The sequence below is a fragment of the Balaenoptera acutorostrata genome, chromosome 1 (assembly GCF_949987535.1).
Source record: "Balaenoptera acutorostrata chromosome 1, mBalAcu1.1, whole genome shotgun sequence".
Taxonomy (NCBI): domain Eukaryota; kingdom Metazoa; phylum Chordata; class Mammalia; order Artiodactyla; family Balaenopteridae; genus Balaenoptera; species Balaenoptera acutorostrata.
In genome coordinates this window covers 121,023,125-121,040,502 of record NC_080064.1, presented here as the reverse complement: position 1 = coordinate 121,040,502, position 17,378 = coordinate 121,023,125, and the positions used below count along the sequence as shown (strand labels likewise).

General features: G+C 42.3%; 1 pseudogene; it reads left to right on the top strand.

The window, feature by feature from the left end:
• The first annotated feature begins 11,349 nt into the window (after positions 1-11,349).
• LOC103018448 (eukaryotic translation initiation factor 3 subunit J-like) lies at positions 11,350-11,863 on the top strand (annotated as a pseudogene).
• Positions 11,864-17,378: the final 5,515 nt, after the last annotated feature.

Genomic DNA, 17,378 nt, shown 5'->3' with positions numbered 1-17,378 from the left:
TTTCAAAAATTTGGGGATTTCCAGTACTTCCCTGTTTTGCGGACTATGACCTACTTTTCACTCTGCCACAGTGGTTTTCAAGCTCAGCTAAATATTGGAATCATTTCTGGAGCTTTTAAATATCTTGACCCTGGACCTTCCCCCAAACCAATTAAACCAATCTCTCTCTCTCTCTCTCTCTCTCTCTCTCTCTCTCTATATATATATATATATATATATATACATTTAGGATTGGACACAGGTATCAATATTTTTTAAAGCTGTCCATGAGATTCTACTATACTACTGTAACTGAGAGCCACTGTTCTATAGAAACTACTCTTTATGTGTCAAACACACTGCCATCTAAGGATCTGGGAATACATCCTGCTCAGCTCTGCCAAGATCATCCAATTATGAAGAGGACCCCAGAGACACCCTTATAGACCCAGCTGTCCTTATAGAATGAAAGATTGACCTACAACCTGATTCTCTCGTTTAGACTCCCAAGCCTGTTGTCACAAGGTTACCTAGGGATAAACTAAGAATGCCATGCCCTACCTCTCCACCCCCTTTGGCATTATCAGATCACAACTTTTCCCTTTACTAATTGGCCAAACACAAAAATAGTCTATTACAAGACAAAATCTCTAAGAACTCTCTCCACCTCTGGTTAGGAAACACTGTATGCTGATGAAGCCTCTTCTTCCACAAAACACTCATTTTTTCAAAGCAGAAAGGAACCTGTTCCCATCCCAGTTTCCCCAACTCTGCTCTCATGGTGATGGCTCAGCCTACAAAACTATCTGTAAACAGGTATCTCTTCGGATTCTAAATGTTCAGCAATGGTTTGCCTTGCCTTCAGAGACCTCGACATTATCACCTTGGCTCAGCACCCTTAAAAGCCAGTGATGTAAGCCAGATGCTGAGAGCTCCAGGCTGAGTCTGACATCATCCCCTTGTCAGGGATTCTGCCATCGCCCAACAGTGACCGCTGCTGTGTGTGCCAAAGTTAAAGGTGGGCACTTAGCACATTTATTACATACGGGGCTTATTAGATGACTGGGCTCTGTTGTGATAAATTGGCTGTGTGCTTCATTTGGACTCTCAATGCTCTGCAGGTTTTTCTAATTTAGTTTTGCCATGGCTCAGCCAAGATGGGATTCAGAGGAAGAAGAAGAAGGGAAGGGGGGAAAAAAAGAAAAAAGCTTGTGTTGTATATCAAATCCTTGCTTCGCCTCTCGCTGGCTCTGAAATGAAGGGTCTTTTAAGCTGCCTACCTCAACAGCATCCACAGAGCTGCCTTCCTCAGGGAGGTTTGTTTTTCTTAAAGTGCCCCGGCTCTTTCATGATGACTCCACCATTCATTATGAATACTTGCTGCTTTGGTCCAAAGCTGTCACTTTTTTTTTTTCTTTTTTCCCTTCCTTTTAAGTTTGGATTTAAATGTGCACACATGACACTCACACGTACCTCCTCAGTACCACCAGTAAACCGCAGGCTGGTGGGAGGGAGGGAGGTGGAAAAAGGAGGTGGGAGAGGGCTATTGGCTGTATCCTGTATGAATTGCTCTGTACTTGCAGCCTTTGAGGGGTTTCAGATCTCTCTCCCTCCAAGCGAACACCAGGGCATTGAAGGCTGCTTTGAAATGTGGCAGTCTTTGAGTGCATATGTGCATGCCGGTGCGATGAAACACAAAAATCTATTTCCCTATCAGAGTGATTGACATTTCTTTCCTCCTTAATGCAGGCCTTGATCTTTTCCCGACTGAGTTTTCTGATTCCCTCCAGCTTGCCTTATCAGTAGGTGAACCCTCATCAGAGGACACAGAAATCAGCTGGTCCTTGATGCCAGGTCTGGCATAGCCTATTAGGGCCACTGACCACATCTCAAGGGCAACACCTGGGGTGCAGATGCCAGCTCAGTGGCCCTGAATGAAGAAACCCCAAGATGCCAACTGCCTCTAAAGTGTACCCCTTGCTTCTTCTACCTTTCTGTAATGTCACGGAGGTAATTTACTGCAGAGATAGCTCTTCTAGACCTCCACCAACCCTATTCCATATCATCTCCCTGATTTGATTCCAACTGCTCTTTTAATCAAGATGAGATTTCATAGAGTAGCAGCATACTTTAACAGAGAAGCTCTGGACTTCTGAGTCAGACAAAGCTGGGTATCCCCAGCTGTACTCCTTATTTGTATTTGTGGGAGTTATTTAACATTTCCATCCCTCAATGTCTCTATCACTAAAGTAGGTAGAATGACTGTGCCCACCTCACAGGATTGTAGAGTCATACATGTAAAGCTCGTGGAACGGGACCTGGCTCATAAGGGCTCAATAATTGTGCACCATTATGATTATGATGACTTCTTAGTCATTTTGAAAATATCAAAGCACATGCCAGCCCTTCTTGCATCCCTCACCTCCTTTTCTTTGAGAAGAGATTCCAGGTCCTACTTCAACAAGGGAAGGGCTGAGACAGCGGCAGCCCAGTGGTAGCAGTAAAGGAAGAGAAAGAAGAGGAGGGGGAGAAGGACTGGGCAGAACAGGAGAAGCTGAGCACCACTGCCACTGCCTCTAGCATGACAGGGACCCAAGGACTCAGGATATATGGCTCCTATTACTCAAGTCTCTCCATTCTGAGCTGGACACTTTTTCTACATTCTAACATTCCTGAAATTGAGATGTATTTTCAGTTATTATGTATATTTAATACCAAAGCCTTTTTTTCTCATAAGGAAAATACTCTTTGGATACTACCTCCTAGAATTGGTGACATCTTTAGAATCCAGACAATTTCAGCAGGGAGGATGGCTTGTCAGCCCTACTCTGTGCACCAAGTACCAGTCTGGTGTAGAATAGCCAAGAGGGCAGCTGGCCATTGTCATCTAAGCCCTAGTATTTAAGTATTATTCTGTTAGGAAATGAAGGGAAAGGGTCCAGGCCTGCTGGTGTACCTGGAAACCTCCCTAGGAACCTCATGGCATTATGAGAATTTCTCATTTAGATCTGACCCTGGCCATGATACAAAATCACAATGTGATAATGACTACACCAATATCTAACCTACTTTCAGAGAGTGAACCCCACATGTAAAGTCCCATGCTGTGAGTCTCAGAGCCCTGAAGAGTAAGTACGCTTCTTGTGTATTCTTTCCTCAGTATTTAGTAGTTGGTTGCCTCAAACATTGACATTTACTGAGTGCCCACCACATGCCAAGAACTGTTAGGTGCTTGGGATACAAAGGTGAAAATGCCCTCAAGTAATTTATAAGCTGAACAAGGAGACAGATAAGAAAATTGTGCTTCTTAATTGTATCATAAAGCCGGGTGTTACACTCTCTTTAAACCTCACAATTCTGCATGTTGGGATTTCTTATTCACAATTTACAGATGAGGAACTGATAATTGAAGTGGTTAAGAGACTTGCTCAAGGCCAAATAAAACCTTTAAGGGATACAATTAATATTTAAACCTTATTTAATACTGCAACCTGCCTCCCACCTCAGCATTCCTGATCCTCTTACCCTGCTCTGCTTTTTGTTTTTTGCTTGTCTGCTTGTTTTCTCCACGTCTCTTATCACTCTCTAATGTATTTTATTGTTTACGTATTATTTTAGTGGGTTTCTTAAATTTTCTGTTTCAGTCTACTGGAATGTAAATGCCGTGATGATTCTGTTTTGTTCATTGACTGCACATAATAAGTGTTTAATAAATAGTTGTTGAATAAATTAGTTATTAGATGGTTCTGAAGGCTTAACTCTTTCATTTGATCCTATTGTAATGTGAGTCAGTTCATAATAAAGAGTACTCATAAGCTTAAATAAAATGCTATGGGAGCTCAGAGAAAGAGTTCAAAATATTGACTAAACCTGGGTGCAGAAATCTGGAAAAGTGTTAAAACAGCGTTTATCAAAGTATGGCCCACTGGTGAGTTGTTTCAGAATTATACCAGGGCACCCTAAAAATTCAGGTTCCTGGATCCTACCACAGATGTACCACATTACATTTTCTAAGCCTAGGAATGTGTATTTTAATGCACTTCCCAGGTGGTTGGTATGTACCTCCAAAGTTTGAGAATCAGTGAAGGGTTAGAGATGGAGACAAAACTTGGAAAAGAGGTGGAGGAAGGGCAACAGCAGTAGTAAATGCTTTTATAGAAGAATTGAGGACCAGGCGAGTTTAGTCACTTGTCCCAAATCACAAAGCCAGTTAAGTCAGAATTTGGGATCAAGGCTCTTTCTAGTACATTATTGACTTTGGGGATCATCTTTTACTTCTTTACATCCCTACGATGTAATACTTTATCAATAGTCACTCAAGAAATATGTATTGAACAAGCTGATAGCTTATACTCTGGAAGTAGCTTGAGTAATTGCTCTAACCTTCACAACTCTTGGCAGTGGGGACTCTTCATTTATATGAATCTCCCAGTCCATCCCTCACATCCCAGACTTTAAAACCCAGGGCCTTGAGTAGGCCAAAAGCAGACAGACTGCAACTACTCTGCTTGTGTCAGCATCTCTCCCCTGTCCAGCATGAAGGGAGTTAGTGGCGGGTCGGGGGAAACCTCAGAGTGGGAAGTAGGTAGGGAAAAAGTGGTTGAGAGAGAAACATTCCAGTCTGGCTGGACCACTCTGTACTTTTAAAGTGTGTCGCAGTTCTCAACCATCTCAAGGTTGACAACACACACACATACTCTAACAAAGGGTTTCCATGCAGCAGCCTCTTCAAGGTGAGCCTGGCCTTCTGCCACATCCCTGCACATCATCTCCAATTCCAGGGAACCCATCAGTCCTTTGCCAACCAAGGGCTTCATTCGAACAACAACAGGAAAAACAGGAAGATTGTCATTAAGTTTTATTTTTACCACAAGTTTCCAGGGGGAAAAAAATGAGAAAAAAGAAAAACACATTCTGAAAACATCCCGTGTCCCATCACATCCCATTTTTACAGTATAACTGTAGGCTGTGTGATCCACAGCCAGAAATAAAACAGACTAGAAGAGTCAGCCATCTGTCTGGAAGTGCACACAGTCCCAGATGGCGCTTCCTTTCTGGCTTTCTGGTAACAATCTCCTCTGTCTAACGAAATGAGGCAGAAATTGCCCAGTGAGTTAGTGGGGGTGATGAACTCCCCGCCCTCCCGGCGCTGGCATTAGGATGTGAAATCCCCCAGCAATGCTCAATTTATCTGTACCTATTATCTTGCCCTTGCTATTGTCATGCAGCAGACTTGTTCCTCCATGTTTTCAAAATGTGTGTGTGTGTGTGTGTGTGTGTGTGTGAATTTTTCAAGGGCAGGAACTGTTTCCTCCTCTTCTCATGCCCCCAGTCCTAGGCCATCCAAAAGGCAATATGCACTTTGTACCCTGCACTTAGTGGTGATTGGTGATAAGCACTTGCTGACCGACTAACTGTCTTACTAAGAGTCCAAGTACCTTGCTGGAGGAGGGGACAGGATTCCTCATAAGCCCCGGTCACCACAATGTGCCTTTGCTCCCTATCAGCTGCCCAGAGTCAGTTCTTTGAAGTCAATTCTGCATTTACCCAAGTACATACAATTTTTAAATTAGGAACTAGGAGTAGAAGAGAGGGCAAGAGATGGCTAATCAATATGATGTTATTTAAAGACCCCTGGATGGGCCTTCAGAAGACTGTCTTAACTCTCCTACTCACTAGTAGTGAGACCACTGGCAAGTGAGATATTTCATCTTGAGGAACCTGAGATTTCTCATTTTACAGAATAAATTCTGAGCTTTTTAGACATGAGAACTTTACAATGTATCTAATTCATCACTGTCTTTACTCCATTGTCTAACACTGTGGTTCTCAAATGGGAGCTGCATCAGAGTCACCTGGAGGGTTTGTTGAAACACAGATTGCTGGGTCCACCCCCAGAGTTTCTGATTCAGTGGGTCTGGTGTAAGGTCCAAGACTGTTCTAACAAATTTTCAAGTAATTCTAATGTTGCAGGTCCAGGTACCACACTCTGAGAACCTTGGGCTAGCATATGCCATATACACAGCAAGAATTCAGGAAATGTTTGTTTATGTGAATGAATGCATAAGTGAATCTGCAAAATGACTTGAGAAATACGTAATTTTTGACATGAATCTAGGAACTGCAAACAATGTGACCACCTCCTTCGAATTTTGTAGTCATTGATTTGTGACTATTTATAGGGTTCAACAGGACCCATCAATATACAAACAAGAAACTAGTACTCCTTCAGGCCAGAAGCCTCTCCAGTTTACAAAACTTCAGCCAGCTGAGAAGACAACCAAAAAGTTTGCATGGGAAGATAAGCCTAATAGTGTTTGGAGTGAAGTAACAGTTTTCTTGGTAGTAAGGATATTTTAACCCCAGGAAGACAGAAAGATAAGAAAATTAAAGAAAGTCAAATACATATTATTAATATATTTCTTTATGAATTTGTATATATATATGTGTGCCTTTTTCTTAAAGATTAAAAACACTCATGTATAACAGGAAAACAGGAAACTTCAGATTCATCTTTTGGCTTATAACAATTGTTTAGCAATCACAGGGGCCAACCGCACCTACCCTTAACTTGCTAAATAAATGAAATTGGTTTTACTTCTAAATATAGGCTAATGTTGTTAAGCCAATGAGGAACTTACTAATCAAGCGTTGCTTGACTAAGGGGATCTATAATTAGGTAAACTAAAATTTGGGATGGAGTTTCATCTGAAATGAAAAACTTCCTGTGAACTTTCCAGAATCTAAAGTAAGAACATAAGACTAGAAGGAAAAGACTAGTGTGCTCACATTTTTCAACCCTACCACCTAAACCTTTCCTATGAACTACTCACTAGAAGCCCATTCTGCACTCCTTTGCAAAAACTGATTTAAAAGAGAGGGAGCCAAATTCACAATTATAATAGAGATTTTTAACACTCCTCTCTTAATAATTGATAAAATATGTAGACCCAAAACTCCATTGCTTATGTTGAAATTCTGTGACATCAAATAACATTTAGTAAAAGGCCCGCATCTTTGTCCATTGGCTCCAGACATGTTCTCATACACCCTGGGAATCTCATATTTTTATGGAACCCCAAGACTTGTTGGAATCATGGCTATAACTTCCAGGAGATGGGATGGACCCTCAGACGTGAACCACTTCTCCTACAGTGAGGATTTAGGTGAGTTAATCTGGAGCTGGAGGAGAGGCAGTTCAGTTTGAAGCTTTGCTTTTCTAATAGCAACTGACATTAAACACCACAGCGGGGGACCCTCAAGGCTCTGCCTCAAGTTCACAGATGCCCTTCCCCTAATGGAGAAGGTTCTGGTTAGAGAAAACAATAATTGAACAGAATATCTTCATGGGTATGAAAATTATAGTCACTTATTTCCCTCCTCCTCCTTCAGTGGAGAGGAACCTAGACCTACTCGTCCTGTGATTAAAGAGTGGCGGGGTGGCGGGTGTGTGTGTGTGTGTGATGAACTGGGAGATTAGGATTGACATATATACACTAATATGTATAAAATGGATAACCAGTAAGAACCTGCTGAATAAAAAAATAAATAAAATTAAATTAAAAAAAAAAAAGAGGGCTTCCATTAACCATTTCCATACTTTCATCCTGGTGAGTATAGGGATCATTTCTCCTTTTCTCCATTCTTTTTTTCTACCCACCCCATCCATAGATTGCCACTTTTTCATTCTTATAAAATCTTATCATTTACTAAAGAAAATCCAGTTATTTTTGTGATACATTCACAAACCCGTCCTACTAAGATAACCTCATCTAGCCACTCTCTTCTACCTACCAAACCATACAGCGTGCAAAGCAAAACTACCCTCAGCCCTCAGTGCACTTGCATTTGCCAGTCCTCTCCGCCTAACAAGCCTCTCTTCATTCTCTAGACCTTTGTCATTTTACTTCCTCCATGAAGTGTCTGGGATGGTCTCTTTCTGGCTCCCGTGGCCTCCTGGACATGCCCCCTCTGTTGCTATAATCACCCTGTATTACAGCCATAGATCAGTACCCTGAAGGCAGAAACAGTGCCTTACAGTGGAGATTAGGCATGTCTTCAAGATTGTTGAATAACCACACTAACAAGAGGAGAACAAAACCCTTAATTTACCTGTGTAAGGTCTTAGCTGGGCTGCCATGTCCACTGAGCTATACCCCAAGCTCCCTGTGGCCCACAAGTCACTATATAATCTGTGGCAGCCACATGAAGGGAGAGAGGGTGATTCATTGCAGAAGCAGAATGTAAGCTCTTAGGATCTTGGAATCCTAACCATGGATGACTTTATCTTTGTCACTCGATGACTCCTCGGGTGTCACTCAAACGGTAAAATCTATCCCATTTACATGAGGTGTAAATGTGTTTTCACACTTCTGCCTGGTGAAGTACTTTCTGTAATGCTGATGGTTAATTACCTGACAATGAATCCCCTCTCCTGAGAGGAGGAGGAGGAACAGTGCTTCCGTAGTGGAAGGACAGAGGAGACCATTTGGATCACACTCCGTCACAGAGCAAGCTGAACAGACATGTGCTATTCCTTGGGAAATGTTTTCTCCAGAGCTACCCAGTCCTGTCCCCACCCCCTCCCATGCCTTCACTTCTTACTCATTTTCTCCCTCTGTTCCCACTGTCAAATTACAAAGAACACCAAGTAACCTTCTGGGTTTTTAGGCAATTTCATTGCACTTGGTAATGTATGATTTATAAACATAAATAAAATAAATAGGATTCTGAGGGAATAAATTCTAAGTGGAATATCAATAAATCTCCCTCCAATGATGTCTCCATGGTTTTCTCCTTCTTCCTTTCTCCCCACCTCCTTTCCCAGACTGGGAGAGTGGTCCATTCTTTCCATCAGAAGAAATTAGGGGGAGGGAACGGCAAGTAGGGAGAAGGGGGAGAGGTTGTATGAGAAATGTAGCACAAGGCTGCATTGAAATGTAAATTCCTTCAAATTATTAAACAACAGAGAGCAGCTCTTACCAGTCCTTTGTTCCTCAGAGTCAGAATGTGTAATCTAGAAGAATAAATATCCAGCCAGATATCAGTCACACAGAGAAACCTGGGCCATACATATTCAGAGCCCCAAGTCCCAGGGACACCCCTCTTCCTTATCAGGAAGGTTCTGGTCACAACCACCAATCACTGGTCTAAACACCTCTAAATGGGGGTCGGGATTACAGTCATTTTCTGCCTGCCCCACCTCCCACCCCTCACCCCTATCAGCTGTCTGGAAGCCTAAACCTCCTTGTAAAGGCTTTAAACACAGGACCATCTCATTTGTTCCTTCTTTCAGGCTAGCATTGAAGATGCATTGGCTGGGGCTTTCTTTTTCAGTGGAGGATACTTTCTCAACGTTTTTGCCCAGAGTTGCACTCCTCACAGCTTGAGATAAATGACTCTGTAGTCTAATTTACATTTTTAATTCCCTCTTAGCTTCAGGAACCCACAGATCTTCCAAGTAGGAGAGCAGACTATTATCAGTCCTCTCTTCACCCTTCTTCCCATTTTCAAACAAGACATTCAGCTCTAAACCCAGAAGGGTGGTCGTGGCACATTTTACAGGCGTACGCAGTCAGTCACAGCACATATGCTGCCTCTGTAGCTTAGACCCCTCGACCTGGTCTCTGTCTCTCTCTATCTATGCTGCCTCTGTAGCTTAGACCCCTCGACCTGGTCTCTGTCTCTCTCTATCTCTCAGGCATCTGCTTCTTTTGGATTGTGGTCAGACTCGGGGGCATTTATTCTTTGCCCTCCTTCCACTGCTCTTCCTCCCCATCATATGCCTACACGTACTAGGCACTCAGAAAATTGCCTGGCAGATTTTGTAAACCCGTATGATAGATTAAGAGAGCTGCGTGTGTGTGTGTGTGTGTGTGTGTGTGTGTGTGTGTGTGTGTGTGTGTGTGGCAGAGGCAACCAGCAAGGGTAGCAGCCATTGGGAAGGAATTACATCTGTTTCCACGATCAGTGAATACTGCCTTTTCTTAAGTCTTGACCTTTCCTTCAAAATGGGGTTTGCCAGAGTGATGGCTATTGTGAAAGCATAGTCATTTGATCTTTACCTGTCAACCAGAAGTCTGTGCTTTCCTAAGAAATAACACATTTCTTTGTTATCACCTAGTACTTTGTCATGTGTGTCACTTTTGTTTCAACACTGATTGCAGTCTGACTTAATTCTTGCAGGGTTTCTGGTTCTCCTCCTATATTATAACCTCTTTAAGAACATGGCTCATACAGGAGTCATTTTGTTATGCAAAAGTCCTAAATGTGGTCTTCAAACAGGGAAGAACTCAATAAGTGCCTGCTGATTGGAGTTCAAATGAGTCACCCCCTCATTCATCTTATCACCAGGTATCCTTTATCAAAAATTCTTATTCTTTCCCAGGGACCCAGGGATCTTCAGGCTCTGGGATGGGTTTCTGCTTCAACAAGAGGCCTTGCTGTACTGGCACTCAGAATGTTCTATTGCCCAAGTCTCCCTTCTGTTCCTGACTATCCTTTCATCTACCTTCTTTCCTTCTCCCTTGGGATTTATGTCTCTTAGAGCTCTGCCAAATGTAAACCCCGCTGTGACATTAGATATATTGCATAGTTCAGCCTTATCTCTCCTGCTTGCTTTTCTACCAGCTACTTTGCTACATGAATGATCCTGAGCATGACCTGCCATTGGTACAGGTGCCAAGAGGCCTGGCTGGCCAAGACCCTCTTCAGTTTCAGCCTGTGATATAGATTTATAATAAGAAATATGCATTTGGTTTTCATCCTCATTTCTGGCACAGAGCTCCTAAAACACCTGCAGTCTCCTAAATGTTGAGAGCTAAAGGTGTCTTTTGTTACGTTAATGAGGTGACTTTTGGACTGCGCCTGAGGATTCAGCCTGGTCACCAGTGGAGCAAAACTTGTGATTAGAGGTTTGGAACTTTCAGACCCATTCCATCCACCCAACCCACACCCCAACCTCTGAGGAGGGGAGAGGGGCTGGAGATGAAGTTCTATCACCACTGGCCAATGATTTCATCCGTTGTGCCTACATAATGAAGCCACTATAAAAACCCTTTGTAATAAATTGGTAATTTAGTGAGTAAACAAGTCTTCTGAGTTCTGTGAGTCACTCTAGCAAATTAATCGAACCCAGGGAAGGGGTCATGGGAACCTCTGATTTATAGCCAGTCCATCAGAAGTACAGGTAAAAACATGGGCTCGCAGTTGGCATCCTGCGTTGGAGGGGGTCGTTGGAACCTCCAATTTGGATGCAGACATGCTTGACGTGGAGCCCTATGTGGATGGTGGGGGCCGGCAGTACCCTGGTGGGGACAGCTTGGAAGGCAGGTGTATGGCTATCAAGGATAAACGGGGTGACAGTGACGATGGGAAAGGAAAGAAAAAGAAATAAAACCAGAAATAAACTTTTCAGAAAAGAAAAAAGAGGAAAAAATCAAAAAGAAAGGACAGCAACAGGAAAAAATTAAAAGAGTTCAGAAGAACCTAAAGCTCTAACACCAGAGAACAATTAAAAGATAAACCGGGGCTATGCTAAACAAATGACAGGAAGAGTCAGACCTCAAATTAGCCAAAGAAACATTTGGTGTTAATAAATAGAGCTTATAGAATCCATGCTCTGAGTCCATTTTCAAGAGATGACTTCAATTGTTTTGAAAAGTTACTAAAAGATAAAATTACACAATATGAAAAGCCACTATATCATGCAGGTTTGGGGAATCCTTAGATAGAGAGGTGTGTTTTTCTTTGGAAATTGATGACTTGACAAAGATGACCAATTCATTGACTGTGCCTTGCAATGACAAACAGAAGCAAGAGGAGGAGAAAGAAGCAAAATGTGGTTCCTGGAGCTGGATTCAAGCCAGCCTGGCGAGTACCATGATGATGTGACGGAAGATGCGTACAGAGCTCTGAAGCCCTCACATGACGTTTTCATCTTCTCCTGGTGACTTCTTGTGTTTTGCGCAATCCCTTCAATGTGTAACACAACTTCCTTTCCTCTCCGTTCTGCCAAATGCTGCAATCAGAAGGGCAGTATGGTACAGTACCATTTGTGCTGACTCTTTAACCCTTTGACAAGTAGGGGCCAGTGTGAGAATGAGGAAGTTGGATCTTGCTGCCAAGGAGTTAAAATCTGGAAGCTCAGTTGTTTCTAAATCCCAGTTTAAAAATAAATCCTAAGGTAGTTGTCATTGTCGCTATCTGATTCCATAGCAGGAACATCACTAAATTGGAAACAAAGGTTGCAATATGACCAAAGAATGTGTAGTATTTACTACCACCGTTCTGCCTTAACCATGCCTCCTTGAACTTCTTCATAACTTGTGAAGAAAAGCAGTTTTCAGAAAGGTCATGTGGTGTGCACCTAGTATTAAAATTGAGCTTGAGGACGTAAAAAATCACATTGTGAAGAAGACAGCTTATTTCAGAGTGAAGATGCTGCTGCTGAAAAAACACAAGTTTGATACTTAAAAATTAGATAACAAAAATCCTCTGACTTCGAAGCTAAAGAAGGTGAAGCATTACTGTATTACCAGTTGTGGAATCTTTTGAGTGTCACTAGGTCTTGACTGTCTCATTTTTATTTATCAGAATATTTCTACTGATGGAGCACTTCAGCTGGAGGAGAGAAACTCTGTATCTCTTTTTTTGCCTGATTGAAGTGTCTGGAAAACAGCATCTCCTTTGTTCTGCTAGGCTGTGATGGGATTACTTTACTCAGTTTGGGCATTTCCTTTCCCATATAAAATGAGCTCAGTGAACTGTACCCATTAACTGGAGTCTGGTGAATTATGTTAACAATTATGACATCTGCAATGCTTTATAAAGTAACTATCTTAATGAAATCACTATTGTGAAGACTTACAAAGAACACTTTGAAACAAAAAGTTTAAAATATATATGTTTGATTTTTTTTTTCTAAAAACTAGATACGTGGTAATGAAACCAAAGGGATTTGTGGTTTTGAATATCACATGAGCCGTCTATCACTTGTGAAGTTACTTAACTGTAGATAGCCAAATAAAGTCGATTCCCTCATGCCAATCTTCACATAGTGTCACATAACAACAACAACGACGATGATAATAATAATAATAAAAGGACCTTGAAAAGCAATGGTTTTAAGATTCTTAATGAAGCCCCAAAGGGACAATTCCACTATGTGCTTCTGGACCAGCATCCTGAAGATTCTCTTCACTCACTTTTCTCTTCTTTGCATCCAGCAGGGCTGTTATCTAGGGCAACTTGTTCTGCTACTGTTACCCACCCTCTAATTTTTCTCTTAAATTTCCCCCCAAACTTCCTCGCACTATTCCAGCCCTCCCTTACTAATTCTATTTTCTTCCCTCTTTCTTTTCTCTGATTTAGTGTTTTATAAGGTAAAGAATTTTAACCTCCAGGCTTTTAAAGATTCTTCCTTTGACCCACTGTCCTGATTAGCACAATAGATCTTAGACTGTAAATATAAGTTAATATGGACTCTGTTATAAAAGGCTGTGAATACAAAAGCAGCCCGCACATTATCCACATCACCAGCTGGATACTGATTTTTCATTTGAGTTCTTCAGTACGTAGTTTATTTTTTACTATAAGCACTCAGTTCCTCCTCTTCCTCTGTCTCCTGACAATTCTCAAGGGTCTCGGTTGGTTTTGTGTCTTCGTTTCATATCCTTCCTTTACAAACTTGAGGCAGCCTAGTAACTGATAAGTTGTGCCTTTGCATCAGCTGTTAGTTGTCCAAAGAGCCGACCTGGAAGTATCCAATGCACTCTGTATCCTTGTCATGGCAATTTCATTCATTAAAAGACAACTTAAGAGGAAAACTGGAGCACAAGTGAGGATAAAGAATGTATGTGTTCCCAATGAAAAGAACACAATTGATGCACAATTGCCCTGAGGCTTACGGATATTTTCCCTGTGGGCTCCAACATCATCTCAAAATTGGCCTCCAATCCTCATTCCATAGAGTGGTGAGATGCAGATGGTTTCCTTCTGTTCACAGTAATGGAATGTTAGTGGCGGAGCAGAAGAAGAGTGGAGTGAGGTATCTTTGCCCAGAAGTTTGGGGTCTTTTATTAATTCCCACTCCAGCGCAGGGGGATTTGGAGGCAAATGAAGGGAAGGGAGGATGAGTTGGAAGGGAGGGGATGTGGGTGTGAGAAGATCATTACCGTAAGGACAGCCACCCAGTCTCCCAGGATCAAAGAAGAGGAGGACACAGCCCAGGTCCCATAGGACAGCCCATTGCCTGAGACAAGGTCTGCTGTCTTCTCCAGGTGGTGGCCTAACCACATGCTTTGCTGGGGCGGTGCTGGGAATCATGAAATGGGACCTAAGGTCTCTGCTGGGAAAACCTAACCTAGCTCTAGCTAGAAAGAGCTGATGCAGTCACCTTCTCAGTTTATAGGTCTTGTTTGTCTTCCCGCCACGTTACAGATAGACTTGTGGCTCTTGTGCTCAGTGTGGTTCCCCTCACCCCGTACAGAGCTGCCTTTCCTCACCCCCCCTCCCACATCCATTTAGCAACTTAAGCATCTGGGACCTGCAGAGACACTGGTAGTAGAAGGGTCAGACTGGTTCATTCATACAGAATTTTGAAAGACCTCTGAGATGAAAAATGGAAATAGAAGCCAAGAGAAAGTACATGGCATATGATCTCTGAACTTTTAAGTCCAATAGCTCCAAATTCAAAACACATTTCCCCCACTTATGAGTCCCCAGTTTAACTATTTTGAAATGTACTTTCTCATGTATACAATAAAGCAAATAATGTGCTCCAAGCAAGACCTATTAGCCCCCTCACTCCTTTTCCCCTCTTACCTCTGGTAGCAAGTTATACCCTCAGAGATAGTAATATTAGCAGAAGAAAGTTTTGTTCTTGGCTTTTGGTTTTGGTTTTACAACTACTCCATGCTGAGGACTTGCAAGTCCCAAGCTCAGTCCTACAGAGGACAGAAGAATCTAAAGGTTTAAACGCCCTATTGTTACCCTTCTGGATGATGTGAGAAATGACGGCGACATAGTTCTGACCACAAGGCGCTCAGCCAGAATGAGGCTGCGACCTGGTAAGGGTGGGAAAGGAGGACGATCAAAATCTGAAGAGGATTTTAGGGTAGGGAAAAAGAGGAAAGGAAAACCGAGAGAAGGCAATGAATGTTTTTTTTTTTGTTTTTTTGTTTTTCTTGGCTGCGTTGGGTCTTCATTGCTGCGTGCGGGCTTTCTCTAGTTGTGGCGAGCGGGGGCTACTCTTCGTTGCAATGCACGGGGTTCTCATTGCAGTGTTTTTTCTTGTTTCGGAACACAGGCTCTAGGCTCGTGGGCTTCAGTAGTAGCGGCACGTGGGCTCAGTAGTTATGGCTCATGGGCTGTAGCGTGCAGGATCAGTAGTTGTGACACACGGGCTTAGTTGCTCCACAGCCTGTGGGATCTTCCTGGTCCAGGGATCAAACCCATGTCCCCTGCATTGGCAGGCAGATTCTTAACCACTGAGCCACCAGGGAAGTCCTGGCAATGAATGTTGTAAGGCAAATGGAGGGGCTCCTAATATCTGTCACATATTTTTCCAAGAGGAAAAATTGTCAGTATGTATTTATGGGTATATTATATACATATGTATACATATATATATATATATATACACATATATATATAGTGTATGAGAGAAAGGGCACTCAGCAAAACATAGTCACTAAATGAATGGCTAGTGTTGTTTCATCATTATTACTGCAATGACAGTTCACATGTACAAGGGCCAAGTGTTCTTGGAGATGGTCTAGTCCATATTGCCACATTGGTTTTATCATTGACTTTCCCCCCACCGTCCCTGACTTCCCTCCCTCACAGTTAATCTGCACTAGAGAATGTATGATCTACATCTCATATATTCTGAACCTGAAATAAGACAGGAAGCTTTATACCTCTGCCTCTGGGACTTTTCTTATGTAAAACGATTTTTCTTGGGATGTCCTACCTGAGGCACCAATATTGCATTTTTCAGTCCAGACAGATAGTTAACTCTTATTAATGCTCTGCCTACCTTTCAGTTTGGGGTTTCCATGATTGAAACACAGTCAAACCCACAGTGAGTCCTCAGGCCATCAAACTGTCAACAACGCCTCCACAAGAGCTGGGAACATAGAAAATATTGTGCCAATGATGGTATGTATAGAGGAGGGCCCGCCTTTATTAGTAACATCTGGTGCAGTTTGTTAGAACACTCTGGCCATGTGGCCATGTGAGTACTACTCTGATAAATGAAGGCCAGCGTGGATGTGGGCACACACAGGGGCTCACCACTCCCCACAGAAACCATTCCAGCCTTCCATCCAGTAGCTTTCCTTAAAAGTTTGTCTTTTTTCTCTAATTTCAGCAACATGTCTTTCTAGGTTTGGAGCTGCCTATTTCCCTGCAAAACCTACATTTTGGCAAAACCCCAAGGCCTTGAAAGGTAAGGGATTTCAGGATTCTGCTTCTCTCCTATGAGCATTGTTCTCCATCCCACCCTCATTTTCTTGTCTCACACACCCAAATGCCCACAGACCTTGGCCCTGCCCCCTTCCACTACTTCCTCATGGGGATTAGCTGACAGCAAGAAAGAAACAGACAGCAGGATCTGTATTGTCTCTTTCTATCACACTGCTAACCAGAGAGCCAAGCAACATACCCCACAAACCCTCAAAATTTAAAATAATGTACAAATGAGTAACATTCGCTCTAATGTCTGAATGTGTTAATCATCTTCTCTTAAGAAAACAAATTGCTCCCCACTAGTTCCCAAATCCCATACACTGGCTAAACTGTATCATTTGGAGATTGAAGATGGGCCCCCAGCATTGGGCATAGTATTGAGAGAAGAGCAGACAAGGAAAAAGTGAAACACCAAGCCTTGAAAAAAGAATTCTTTATATTACTTTGTATTCCTTTATATTCTTTCTATATACTCTATAATACTTTATATTACTTTAGAAACTGCTGATTCTTTTTTGTAATTGTCCTTAATTCCTCTCTCGCAACCCATTGTCAACTTTTCAAGATCACCCTCCCTTCACTAGCATGGCCACTCACAGCCCTAGAGAAAAACACGAGTCTTAAAAGATTGCAGCCACTGGTTAATATTATTGATTTGCTTACAGAACAACAGCAAATATTTATTGAGCACCGTCTTTGTGGCAGACACTGATTCTAGGAAAGGATTCAGCAGTGAAAAAAAAGCAGACAACAATTTCACTCTTATGAGATTTAGTCTCTAGTGATGAGCAAACAGACAGGAAATATTGACTATATAAAATATGTAGTAAGGAACTTCCCTGGTGGAGCAGTGGTTAAGAATCTGCCTGCCACGTAGAGAATGGACTTGAGGACATGGGGAGGGGGAAGGATAAGCTGGAATGAAGTGA